At 46.2% G+C, this 13,835-nt stretch overlaps 1 protein-coding gene across 2 annotated transcripts in view; it reads left to right on the forward strand.

Annotated features, from left to right (window-relative positions):
• The first annotated feature begins 4,265 nt into the window (after positions 1 to 4,265).
• ELOVL5 (ELOVL fatty acid elongase 5) overlaps positions 4,266 to 13,835 on the forward strand; it is a 40,661-nt gene continuing 31,091 nt past the window's right edge. Inside the window, exon 1 of one of the 2 annotated variants that reach the window (XM_082277259.1) lies at positions 4,266 to 4,314. The gene's annotated coding sequence lies outside the window, so the exon portion shown is untranslated. Of the gene's footprint in view, positions 4,315 to 5,459; positions 5,527 to 13,835 lie in introns of those variants that run through there. The other variant, XM_082277260.1, reaches the window with a different exon arrangement.

Consider the following 13,835-nt stretch of genomic DNA (forward strand, 5'->3'; position numbering starts at 1 on the left):
GAAGCTTTTTCTACAAAGATTAAGTACTTAAAAGTTAGACAAAGTTGTACAGACAGCATCAAGCATTTGTGGTCTGCACAATAGAAGAAAACACCATATTCAGAAGAAATAGATGCTGCATTTTCAAGCCTGATTCTTTAGTCCAGTGTCTGATTAGGAACAGTAATTGCATCCCATTTATTGTGCTGATAAAGAACATGGAGCTGCCACAGTCAGTTTGGATGGATGCCAAGGCAAACTCAGGCAGAACTGAAAAATCCCGTTAAGATGACCAAGTGGCAAATGATGGTTATTTATTCTAATCAATTTGTTAATTTACTTCTGGAAAAACTGGAATAATTTGTTCCTAATCAAAACAAGGACCTATTCATTACAGCGTGTATGATGAACTGCTACTAAATAGGCATAGCTAGGATTTCTAACAATTTTTTTAAAAAAAGAAGACAGATTTGGTAACTCACCCCCCAAAAGAAGACCATTTGGGTTCGTTTCCCTGGAACACACACTACCCCTTTATCCAGGCTAATTTCAAACACCATGCTGGTGGGCCTTCTACTCCGAGCTCTTTTGTCCTCTCGGTCCTGCAGTGCTCACTGACTTTTCACTCTACTTTCAAATGTTCCAGCTGTTCTCTTCCTACCCATACTCTCAAACACTAGTATCGATTTAACCTCTTCCCTTTGTGTACCATTGATTTAGTTAGGATAGCCCTATCTGCTGAGGCCTCTTGTAACCTCTACTGCTGCTGCCTAGGCTGGGTCACCTAGGACTTGGCTTTGCACAGTGCTCAGATTCTGCCTCTTCTCTCTCAAAAGGTAGGATTACCCTTAGTCATGAGATGCAGGTAAAAATTATATGCAAGGTATAACTTAATTTTACATCAGCCCTAGCAATCCTTCTGTCTAAATCCTGAATAATGTTTAATTTGCCCTTGTCTGAACTCCAGCCTCATTGATTCCACTATGATAACAAGGTCTCTGAAGCCTCTCCTGAGCAAATATACCAGCAGCAATTTCATCAGTGCTCAGTGGGGAGGTCAATGGTGATGTCTTCACTCCTGACAAACCTGCAGATGCTCCAAGAAGATGATGCTGGGACTCAGTACATCTGCAGCCCAGAATGACACTGGCCAGCTCCTACCCATATGAAATGCCAAACATTTAGTGCCAAAACACTTGTCATCATTTGCTTAGTTCTCCCAAATGGGTAATTCTGAAATGACATTTCCCATGCTGTGACCTTGCTCTTGTTCTCTGACTGATAACAGCACGAGCACTTTGGAGAGACCAGGAGAGGGAAGAACCAGCAGACCAGCTGGCAGTCTGAGAGTCTCACACTGGAGCCAGGCTGGCAAAACCAAAATCCCACCCCCCAGCCTCACTGTTTCCTCCATCAGCTGTTGTGTCTTCCCTCTCCAGTGCCAGTTACTTGGCACCCTGGGCATACAGAGCCTCATTAAAACCCCACCAGCATGTGAGAAAGGCAAGCTCCACAGTGGAGGGAGGCACAGCAGGTATGTGCCAGCCTCTGGCGGGCTTGGGGCACACTTCCCTGCCTGTGGGACACAGCATGGGGACCAGGCAGCAGCACATCCCTTTCCTGCACAGGGTGCTGCTCACTCCCCAGCTACACTCCTTATGCCCTGCTCCATCCTTTTTTGCATCTCAAGTTCTTATTTTTTATTTTTAAACAGCCAGATTGAATCTTAATTATTTAAGCACCTTCCAGATTTAGAAAGCTGTTTTGGCTGTGAAAACAACACTCAGTGCAATCATCTCTCATCAATAAACCATGGAAACAAATGTGTACGCCTGTCGGGAAGGAATTTTTTTAAAGCACACTGAAAAGTGCTTTAAATAAAGTGTGAAAGACGTGAAAAGACCTAATATTGGTCATGTTTCAGTGAGCTCAGGACATTTTGGCTCAAGTGAGAAAAAATGGGACCTGTGCCTTATTCAATTAAGATGGCTTGACTTCTCACAAATAGGAAGGGATGCCTCAGAAACATCAAAAACATAAACCTGGACAAAGGGCCATCAGAAAGGCACACTCACCTGACAGTTGTGCTGGGGTTTTTGTAGGGTTTGGGGTTTTTTTTTTCCACAGTGTTAAAACATATAGGTAAGGACAGCTGTGAATATTCATACTGCTATAAAGCCTCAAATCACACACACACAAATCATACAGGGGGTTGGTCCTTCGCGGAAATAGAGATTTAAGCTTTAAAACAAAAAGAGGAAAAAACCTCTCCAACACCAACCAAATAGTATTCTTAACATCTTACTCTAATAAAAGAAATAGGATTAAAGAACAGTGGCATAGTCTCAATGTTTACTTTAGTGATAGATTTTCTTTTGTCCCAGTAAGAGCTTAACGAAAATAATTTCAGATCCCACTGGGAAACACTCTCCATTATTGTACTCATAGAATCATAGAATATGCTGAGTTGGAGGGACTCCCCAGGATCACTGAGTCCAACTCCTGGCCCTGCACAGGACAGCCCAAGAGTCACACCATGTGCCCGAGATCATTGTCCAAACACTTCTTGAATTCTGTCAGGCTTGGTGCTGTGACCACTGCCCTGGGGAGCCTGTTCCAGTGCCCAACCACCCTCTGGGTGAAGAACCTCTTTCCTGATATCCAACCTAAACCTCCCCTGACTCAGCTCCATGTTGTTTCCTTGAGTCCTGCCTCTGGTCACAAGAGTCAAGAGATCAGTGCCTGTCCCCTGTCCCTCCACTATCCGTCTTGACAATGTTGAAAAGCGCAATGAGGTCTCCCCTCAGTCTCCTCCAGACTGAACAGACCAAGTGATCTCAGCTGCTCCTCATACAGCTTCCCCTCAAGGTCCTTCATATCCTTGTGGCCCTCCTTTTGATGCTCTCAAATAGCTTAATGTCCTTTTTATATTGCGGTGACCAAAACAACACACGGGACTCGAGGTGAGGCTGCCCCAGAGCAGAGCAGAGCGGGAATTTCCCCTCCTTTGACCAGCTGGTGACGCTGTGCCTGATGCACCCCAGGACACAGCTGACCCTCCCGGGACCTGTTTTTGACTATTTACAGCCCAGCATGACCTCTGGGGACTGTTTGCACATGGAATTTCAATCAGGTGAGGTGAGGCTGCAATACATTGCTTCAGCTAAATGACCATGGACATGGTATCACTGCCCAGGAGAAGCTACTGGATGCAGGGTTGGCATAGCCAGTTTTGTTGGCTTCGACCAATCAGCTGTCTCCTACAGCTCGGGGAAAGCTCCAGGAAACCCTTTTTACTGCAGCTTTCTAAAATTGCTAACTGCTTCCCATAGAGTGGAGATACTTGATCTTGAATAAACCCCATTCAAATTGCTTCTTGACTCCTCTCCTTTGCAAAGCAAAGCTGCTCTTTACTTACGTAACATTTTCATTTAATTAACAAAGAGACGGAACAAACTTTTAGGAGGGGGAAAAAATTAAAAGATCATCTTCCATCACGAGGGATTATGTGAGAGAGGGAAAGAAACAAACTGGTTTCTTCCTGTCGGCTATAATAACGCCAAGGCATCCTCACTATTGCCCCGTTAGGACCTTGTGGAGGTAATGAAGTGTCTGGAGGGCACGGACAGAACTTTCCTTCCTCTGTTGAGCATCCCTGCAATTGGAAAGGAGCCAAAGGAGATGCTTTGAGATTCCTTCCTCAGACATCTGACACTGTGGGGACCGGCTCAGCATATGCATGTAAATTACACAAAACCAGCGGTTTTATTATACGACCAAGTTAAAATACCACATACTTAAATTGCAGCCAGAGCTGACATTCAAAAATGCTGTCACGTTGCAAATCCCATTACTTCAAAACACAGGAAGCATCAACTACATCTGCCCGGGACCTTTAATGCAGGCCTGCGGCTCATCTCATTATGACAGTCTTTAATTACATGGTCCCATATTGTTTTTCACAGGGGCCCCCCGCTCCCACGGCCCGGGCTGAGAGCGCTCAGGGCCCGAGGAGCCGCTCTGTGATTCCCGGAGCGGGCGCGGCCGGACCTGTTGGACGCGGCGGCTCCGACCCCCGGCTCGGCGGGAGCTCCGCACGCGCCGCTCCCGAGCCGCCCCCGCCGCCGGATTGGCTCTCTGCGCCCGTGACGTCATAGCGCCCCTCCGCCGCCGCCCGTGAGCCCCCCGCACCACTCTGACGTCACCGTCAGCCCACGGCCGGCGGGGGGGCGGGGCCCGCCGCTCCGTGCCCGCCTCTCGGCCCCGCCCCGCGGCTCGCAGCGGGACAGACCGGCCGGTGCCGCCCGCTGCCCCCAGTGCCGCCGCCACCGCCAGGTAGGGCCGCGTTCCCGGCCGGGAGGGAGCGCAGCGCCGGGGCTCCCCGCCCGGAGACGGGATGCGGCGCGGCCGCCCGGGCCCGGAGGAGGATGCGGAGGACGGGGGGGGTGGGGGCCACGGCGGGCGGGGGGCGCCGCTCCGCGGGGCGCGCAACAAGTGCGGCGGCAGCGCCTGCGGTGCGCGGAGCGAAAGGGGGGCTCGGCTCCCGGCGAGGAGCGGCAGGGCTGCGGCCGGGGACGGGGCCGGCAGTGGCGGGCAGGCCGGTCGTGGAGGGAGGGGACGGGGCGGCGGAAGGGACGGGGCTCTCGCCGGGAGCGTCTCTTCCCCGGTGCAGTTTAGTCAAGAGCATGATGCAATCCCGCATTGCCATGGATACTGCATCCCGGGCGGCGGCGGCAGCGCCTTCCGCCGTGCGGGGCACGGAGTGGGGTGAAATAACAGGAGCAGGAAGGGAGGGGACCCCGCACCTCAGCCCCCATCCTTGGCCGCAGCTGCCTGCCCGGGGAGCTCCCGGAGGGCTGAGCGCTGCCACGGTTCCAGAAACTCTGATCCGTTTTTTTCCGCCGTGGCGGGTGTCTGGGGCGTGCGTCCCGCCAGCCCGGCCTCGCTGAGGCGGCTGCTGCCGGCCGGGGGAGCAGCCCGGCGGAGAGAGGCAGGGTGGCAGCGGAAGGGCTCGTCGGGCTCGGAAGGGAATGCTGTTACTACTTCTTCTTCTCTGAACTCTTGCCCAGTGCCCCTGACCGCCGTACTGGTTTAGAACTGGAGCTGCTGGCACGGTAGTTCCCGGGTCTGTGTGGGACAGGGCAGACGCCGCGTTAAACCAGCGCCCTGGAGATGTGCAATGCTTCTGAAAGGGGCCGGCCCGTTTTGAAACCTAGATGTTTAAACGAGTACATGCATTAGGAAATGAGCAGAAAAGGAAGGGCAAACGACAGAAATGTGTCAGTGTGTCAGATGCCTGTGCAGGGACTTTCTTAAAAACTTTATGGCTTTGCTTTTATCTCTTCATCTCCTGGAAGCCCTCGGGCACCAGCAGCATTAGAAGTCGGCAGTGCCCGGGGTTATGTGAGGTATTGTCTTGGGCAATAGTGTTTTCTCCTTCCCTGCCTGCGTTTGCTGCCTTTCTGCCCGCATTTCTTTGCCCTGATTCCCAGGGATGCAACATCTGAAGATCCCACTCCAGAGAGCTTTCCGGTATCAATCTGAACTGTGAGTCTTGCAGACAAAAGGCCAGTTTTGCAGACCTGGGCAGGAATAGTAGCACCTTGGCTCGCTCAGCAAGGAGGGCTCCTGGCAGACGACAAGAGGCGTTCCTCCCTCCGGCAGCTGGGTGCACTGCGCGCTCCGTGTCCCAGCCGCGGCTGAACGGCAGTGCCCTGTACGGCTCATTTGTATTCTCAGTGCTTCGGATGATCTCTGATGCTGTGGGATTCAGTGCCATGGCAGAGTTCTCGTGGCTGTGACAGAAAACTCCAGCAAAGAGCTCAGCCGGCTCCGAGCGATGGCGGGGGAAAACAAGGCAGGGGCATGGCTGCAGTTGGGATGCTTCCCATCAGGAAGTCTCCAAAACCGCTCTGTGCAAATGGAAACACGCTCTGCAGCTGAAACTGGAGGCGGACGAGCGTGCAGGCGTTTCCCGTGGCGGCACAGCCTTTCGCCGGAGTTTTGGGCCAGGTTGCTTCCAGGGTGAGGTTATCTCTGCCAGAGCAGCTCCCTGCCAGGACCTGGCAGCTGCGGGCCTGCCGTAAACCGCCGGCTGAAATTATCGCCGGCGGCCGCGGTGGGTGGAGGGTTTGCGGCTGCGAAGTTTTTGTAGATGCGGGCTAATGGTGCTGCTGCATCAGTGTTAAGCTGCTAGCGTAGAGGGAGGGGATTTTTTTTTGTTTAAATAAGAACTTGCGAATAACGCTGAGGAGTTTTGCGATGTATTTCACTCTTAAGCGCTTCCTGCTCCTTCGGTGCAGTCACAGCCGGAGATTTTCCTCTGCTGTTGAAATACTCCATAGCTAGAGATAAGTACTGGTGCAGACTCACCGCTGCTAACAGCAGCTGAAGCTCTGTCGGGGAGAGTCAGCCTGTGGCACACGTGATCGTCTGATGCTGTTTAGCAGTAAAAGCTGGAGTTTTTTATATAAGTATTCATGTATTTGTGGTGCACTCGACATAGTCTGCTTTCAAAGCACCAAGTAGCCAACGCAGGTACTCTGCCTTGGGGTAGCTGTACTTGCACACAGAGGGAGGATTTCACCTGAAACTTGTGGTATTTGGAGATAGCTGGGGTGGAGATCTCTTCCCAGCATTGTATGAATTTAGGAGCAAATGAAAAGGACCACAGTGCGGTTTTCTGAAGTTAAGAGTGGATTTGCCCTCACGGATGCTGTTGCCAGCTGACATTAGTCAAGAGCACTAAAAGACATGCCAGAATTATGCTTGATATTACTGCATTTTGTACAAGGCATATATTACATGTATAAGGTGTACTGGAAGCTCTTCTTTGTATTTTTTGTTCATAAGTAGCTAAGTTTATCATGTGTTCTAACCTAAGTCTCCTGTATTTTAGCATTCAAATGCAACCAGGGAGAGCAGCAGTGAAATGAATATGCAGTGTGGCTTTGTCTTGCAAGCTGGCAAAGGATCTGGCTAGTGCTTCATGCTGCTTTTTAAAAAACAGCTGCACTTTGTGAATTATTGCCTTTTACCTAGCAGCAGATGATCAGATGGACTATCTTTGATTAAAACTCATGCATATTTGGTACTTAAATATAGCATCATTAGTGGTATTTAGTTTATGTGCTGTTTGACCTGTCCCTGGCTTTACTTATTGCAGTATTTTTAGTAAGTTGATGTCGTTCTTAAATTTCTCAGCATGAATTCTTCTTGTTGCATTCTTTGTCTTCTTAGTACAGCCAGAATTGAAATAAAATATTTTGAATTCTCTGGCCTAGTCTCATCTTTCCCTGCTGACTTTCATTTTGTGTTGTTTATAAGAGGAATTAACTTAGAGAAGATAAGTTAACAGAACAAAAAAAAAAGTAAATTTGAAATAGTACTGTAGATTAATCACGCCTGTGGACAGTTTCTTTAATTGTGCTTTCTTTTGCAACTTGCTAGGAGCAGGCTTTTGGAAATATGTTTGAAGATTCAGATTTTTGGGAATGATGGTGGAACTGACAATATTTAGGATTTCAGGCTGACCTGGTGCTCAAGTGCAGCAGCCACAGATGGAGAGCCCAATGCTGAGCGTGGTCCAGAGCTGCCCCTTGGGAAGCATGTTCCTTGTAAGTGACATTCAGCTGGTAATGGGTTAAATGCTCTCAAGTACTGAGCTGACCTCATTCCTTTACCTTCCTCATTTTTGGGGCAGCAAACTTTGCAACATCAAAAGCTGCTGTTTCTGCTGAGCTCAGAAAAAAAAGACACCCAGATGAAGCACAAGGTTAAAATACTTGTCTTTTGCCTTCTTCTGGTCATCTCAGCAACGCTCACTCGGTGGCAGACAAAGCGAATCTCCCAGTTAATGCTGTCTGTATCCCACCTGAGTAAAATTTTTGGGAGAGAGACAGCAGTTGTCTGCACTGTTAAAACCGTGTCATGCCTCTGTGTACTGTTGTCCCCTCTGGCCCTCTTGGAGCTAGTGCTAAAAGGAGGTTACCAGTGAGTGCTCATTGTCACTGCTGCCTGCCCAACAGGCAGGACGGGAGGGTGTGGTGGTGTGGAGCAGTGACTGGATGGAAAGGTGGGCTCAGGGCCATGTCAGGTGTCACCCTGCTACCCACATGGTAGGTGACTTAACTCTCTGGGTCTGGGTTCCCACCACAGCAGCAGGAGGCCAGAGCACCTCTACTGTGCAGAGTTGTTCCCTGTGACAACTCATGGCAGGAAGGCTCTTTTGGACTGAGAAAGCCCTTTGGAGCAAATGTGCTCTTGGAGGCGTGTTTGGTTTTTTTTATTCCAGACATGGAGGTTTTGTTCTCTGACTTCGAACAAAAAGAGGCAGGGGTGCTATTTCGTCACTGAAGAGCAGAACCACAAATACCTCTACCTATTCTTTCTTGCCATGTTGTTTTACTCCCAGGAGTGGCATGCTGTCTTAAGATGGATCACAAGCAAAATGTCTCTTCACATCTACAAAAGCTCCACTTAGATTTGGCAGCTCTTCCTTTAGGGTGTGAAGGCATGTATAGGTAATTATGCTGTTTACTATAACCTCCCCTGCATAACTGAACAACTCATTCATTTTGACGTCTTAATGTCAGTCTTCTTTTGTTACCTTCTGTTGTTACCATGTCCTGAATTAATTGTGTGGGGGTGAGATCTATAAAACTGTTTAGACATAGGAATACTATGGGGGCTGTTGGCCTCAGCTCTTGCAGTAATGCTTTTGTTTTCCTGTTTTTACAGTGTACAAAACTACATTCTTCCAGGCCGCAGCATAAGCTTTTCAAAGCTGTTTTGCTACATAATAGATTGAAGAAGTTGATGCTTTCTGCATGACAGAGAACACTTCTCCATGTGCATCCAGACACTTCACAAAACTGACAATAATCCTTGTAATGTAGTTGCTAATTTGTTTTGTGATTCTTAAATATGTTAAAAATGCAGAATATTCCTGCAGTTTGTGCATACTAGCATTGAAAATGCTTTTTCCCTTAAATGGAAGAACACACAAGGACAAATGAAAAGGATAGTCAATTAATTACATAGATGTTGGTCTGTTTAAAAACTTATTTCCAGGTCAGATTGCTTTGCTATGACCTTTCCTCAGGCTGTTTAAATTTGGTATTGCAGCAATACGGTTAAGAGGGCATTGCTTAGGCTAATATCCCTGCAGTTCCTAAGTGCTGATTGGTAAAAGTGATTTTTATCTGGGTTTCTGAGGCCACTGAAACCTGTCCCCATCATCTGACAGAACAGCAGTTTGTTTAACAGACAGTGACATGAATTGATTTTTTTGATTGACAAATCACATAAATGCTACCTTCAATCTTATTATGGAAATAACTTGTAGAGTTGCTGTTGACTGTGTATGCATTGGGTCTCCTTATATCTATGTAATGAAATTAATCTCCTGAAATTTATTGCCTTGGTTTCTCTGTTTGTGTTTTGGCATTTAGAACACATTATCTTACAGGGCAAATAAGAGCACAAGAGCAAACTTGTCTGAAGTATGTGGTTGGTAAATGCTTTCCTGCTGTATTGGATGCAGTGGAGAATTATTTAATTTTCTTGGTGAAATAGATGACTTGTGTGAAACAGGAATAAACCTCCTTATCAGGTGCAGAGATTTTACAAAAAATGCATGCTGCTAAGTGCAATTGCTGCTTCTCCATGAACAAATGAATCATGCTGCTTATGATGAGCTCAGTGCCATGAGTTGAGTTGGCCTTGGCATCCCATTGGGTGGGTATTTTTCATGCCCTTATTAAAACTTTATTAACTGTAGAGGTTGTGCTTCATTAATCATAACTTTGTTAATGACCAGTGGCATACTGGGCATGTAAAAATATATATACAGACATTTCATGAACTTGTATTTAAGCTAAAGTTGTCTGTATTTAATTGACCTCTAAGTCAAAACTTTGTATCAAACATTTGCCTGCCAAGTGATATGCTTTGGGCAGTGACTAAATATGCTGAGTTGCCCTAATATTTACAGGAGATAAAACTTGGTTGTGCAATACAGCAAATGTGGAATAAACCTTTTTCCTGCATTTTCAAATTGTGCCCTGTGCTTTGATCCCTACATAACCGTCCTCTTTGAGACTCTGGGTCAGCAATTTGAACAAACCAACTGTTCCTCTTTTGTTATCGCTTGGAAGTGCTCCTCTCCCTCTTGACCTTGAGAAAACTGTTTCTCTTCTTGCCAGCTGTCTTGCAGTGACTGGAAGGTAATTGCTTTCTTCCGATGTGCATGTTCAGGCTCTCTGCTGTAAAACATGTACTTGATTTCATAAAGGATGTAGTCTTGATTTAGATAACACTCCAGCTTTTCTGTATGCCAATGGGTGTTTTTGTTGGTGTCATCTTAAGGATGTTACCAGGGTTAGATATAAACTAACAAGTATTAATTTGCAGAACAATGTTGTTTACCTTATTAAACCAAATACACCTTATATGTTTGGGTAGTTAATTCATAAGCAGGCAGATTGATGCCTTTTTTCTTTTTTTTTCCCCCTCACTTTACTTCTTGCTGTTAAAAGTTTGCTGGGAAGCATTTCGGGTTAAAGCAGTATTTCTGCTGTGCCCATGTGGACTAAAGAGCCCTTAGCAAGTGCTAGTTGAGCAAAAATGCCTTGTTCCCGTAGACGCCATACAGTTAAGGTTTGGAGCAGACCACAACTTTGTGGAGGAGCAGCAGCTCCTCTGCTGAGTTAAAACCATGACACGTGTATTTAAGTAGAGATCTTGAAGCTCTTAGAAATGAGCAAAAGAAATCTACTCTTATATTTGCCACTACTGTATCATTGTCAACATAGTGGTCTGAACATAGAGGTCTAGTCCTTGAGCTGATCCTGGGTCCTCAGGGTTGGGTTCACTTGAGACAATGAAGACTTGGGAAGCTATAGGCCTTTATGCCTTAATCTATGTAGGCTTCCCTTTAGATGTGCTGTTTCTATGCACATAATTGAATCAGAAAGCTTCAGTTAGTCTTTTCCTGAAGGAATATTCCTGCTCTTGGGTTACTTTTAAAAATACTAGTGTTTTGAATCATCATTTTGAGAATCATCTCCTTGCCAAACAGTAGGGAGAACCTTTGACTTAAATAACAATAATTAAACCTTTAACCAGTTAGGAGGATGACATTCTTCAATGTTTAACATCGCCCTGCCCTTTAGAAAAAGAAACTTGAGAAACCTTCCTGCATGTTGAAGGTCAAATGTCATGTTACTTCGGGTGCATGGCCCGCGTGCTTGCCGGAAACCATCTGTGGGGTCAGTTCATTTACATGGCTGCTCTCATGCTTTTGAGGAAGGGCTTGTGTGGTAGTCATAGGCCTTGCACACGAATCTGGATTTGGCTTTGAAGGATGCAGTGAAAGTTGTGCTTGCATTTTATGTATGTGCTTCTGTGGATTGCAGGGCAGCAGATGCCTATGGCAAGTGATTGTGGTTTGGTGGTTCATTTCTGTTTTGCAGTACTGACATGGAGAGGTTGCTCTTAGCTGATCACAGACCCTGTGAACTGGTGCAAATTCAGCTGGTTGTCCTAAATTAAGGTCATGCATTTATCACTTGCATCATACATTTATCCCTCGATTCACTTGGTGTACAGTGACTTTTCGGCATGTTGTTAAGGTGTGCATTAATCTTGTGAGCTTTACTTAGTGCATGCATAAAGCCTCATTAAAGGGGAAAATACCTGCATTTGTACAATACGGTGCAGAATGTTCTTTTTTTATTAACGTATGTGATATAGTGACAGAAAGTAAGCTGCTGGTCCAGTAGGCCTGGTTACCTGTGGATTTTTTTCTCTGCCTCTGTCACATGCCTAAGCAGAAAAGCCTCTTGCAAAAGATTTGGGCAGGTTTTTTTATTTTTTTTTTTGAATTCTGACTTGTTTGCCACCCAGAAGGTGCAGCTGAGACCATGGTTGCCTCTGCAGCCTCATTTGCTCTGGCTGTAGAAGGAGTGACTGGGTTTGCCAGCCACTAGATTCAACCATGGGCTGGGAAGTTTTGTGTGAATGTCTCCATCACCTGCAAGAGCTTGAAACACAGTGTAAGGACTAGAGGAGAGCACAAGGGAACACCAGCAATACATAGGGTGGCAGATCCTTACATAGAGTTTGAGAGAGATTGCACTGAGCAAGTCAGTAAGGGGTGCTGCATTTGTTTGTTCAGTTAAAAATGAGGAATAAAATAACAGTAATACAGGCAATCACAGAAGGCCACTGTGTTTCAGTTTGATCATTGCTCTGCTAATGAATGAGTTGTTGCTGCTGCCTCTACTTGCTTATAGGTAAAAATTGTGCATGGCTGTAAGCCATTTTTAGAGTTGATGGTGTCAGACCACTTGTCATGTGAGTTTAAATAGTAGTAGCTCTGTGTCCTAGTTTCATCTGGAATAGAGTTAATTTTCTTCTTAGCTGGTACAGTGATGTATTTTGGGTATAGTATGAGAATAGTGTTGATAACACACTGATGTTTTAATTGTTGCTGAGCAGGGTGTACTCTAAATCAAGGACTTTTCAGTGTTCCATGCTCTGCCAGTGAGCAGGTGCATAAGAAGCTGGGAGGAAGCACAATTAGGACAGCTGATCCAAACTGGCCAAAGGGATATTCCTTACTGCAGAATATCATGGTCAGTGTATAAACTGAGGGGAGTTGGCTGGGAGGCTCCAGCTGCCGTTCAGGGATGGGCTGGGCATTGGTCAGTGAGTGGCAAGCAATTCTACTGTGCATCACTTGTGTTTCTTGGATTTTATTCCTCCTTCTCTCTTTTTGTTATTTGTGTTTTCATTATTATTATTTTTCTTATTGTAATTGTTAATTTTAGTTCATTTATTAAACTATTCTTATCTTAACCCACAGGCTTTACCTTTTTCCAGTTCTCTCCCCTGTTCCACCAGGTCTGCAGAGGGGTGAGCAAGCAGCTGTGGGGTGTTAGTTGCCAGCTGGAGTCAAATCATGACACTCTGTTGTCCTCTGGTTTTGCAGCTGTCATTAGGTTCCCAAGTAATTCTCCATAGGCCATACCCACCCGATCCTCCACTTTTACGTGACGGGTTCCCGGAACCTCTAACTTCTCTACCCTTTTCTTAGCCCTTTCAAAACCATCATCTTCTCCCTTTGAAGCACACAAAAGCAGGCTGCAAGTCTGGTCATGCCTTGCAGAATAAAAATAATATCCTTTGGTACTTCTTTGTATTGATTTCTTGTTCTATCACCACTGCTAAGTGGTTGCATTATGGTGCAGGAAGGGACTGCTAATGTTGTTTTCAAATGTTTTTCTCTCATTTTTTAAAGTCTGTCTTAATTGGCTCATACTTTCTAAATTCAGTGCTGGGCTTGTTTAGATCAGAGACTCAGATCTAAACTCTAGTTGAACAATTGCAGAGCTATGATGAATTTCCAGTTGTGCAGACTGGATGCTTCTTGGTTTCACAAAACGCGTCAGGCTCAAACGATGCATCAGCTCAGGTATCAGTTGTATATAGCGCAGTGCAGTTTTCTAAGCATTTGTGGGATTGACTTTGTGTCTTAAAATATGCATTTAGGAAGCTGTTAAAATACAGTTTTGCATCCTGAAGGATGAGAAACAGAGATATTTCTCTGTGAGAACACAGTAGTGTTGCCAGTTTTTAACTGCGCTTTACAGTGTATGAAAAACCATCGTCTTGGATGTGTTTTATTTACATCCTTTAGTGTTGTGTTGCCTTCAAAGGAGAGATGCATGGCCTTGGGAGGAGATGACCATCTTTGAACCTGCAGTGACTGTGAGTGGCCAACTGCATGTGTGAAGAAGCCTAGCAGAGAAGTTACGTAGTTTTCCACCCCTCTTCTTACTTCATTTTTTGTT

This window comes from Coloeus monedula (assembly GCF_965178545.1).
Source record: "Coloeus monedula genome assembly, chromosome: 2".
In the NCBI taxonomy this organism is placed as follows: domain Eukaryota; kingdom Metazoa; phylum Chordata; class Aves; order Passeriformes; family Corvidae; genus Coloeus; species Coloeus monedula.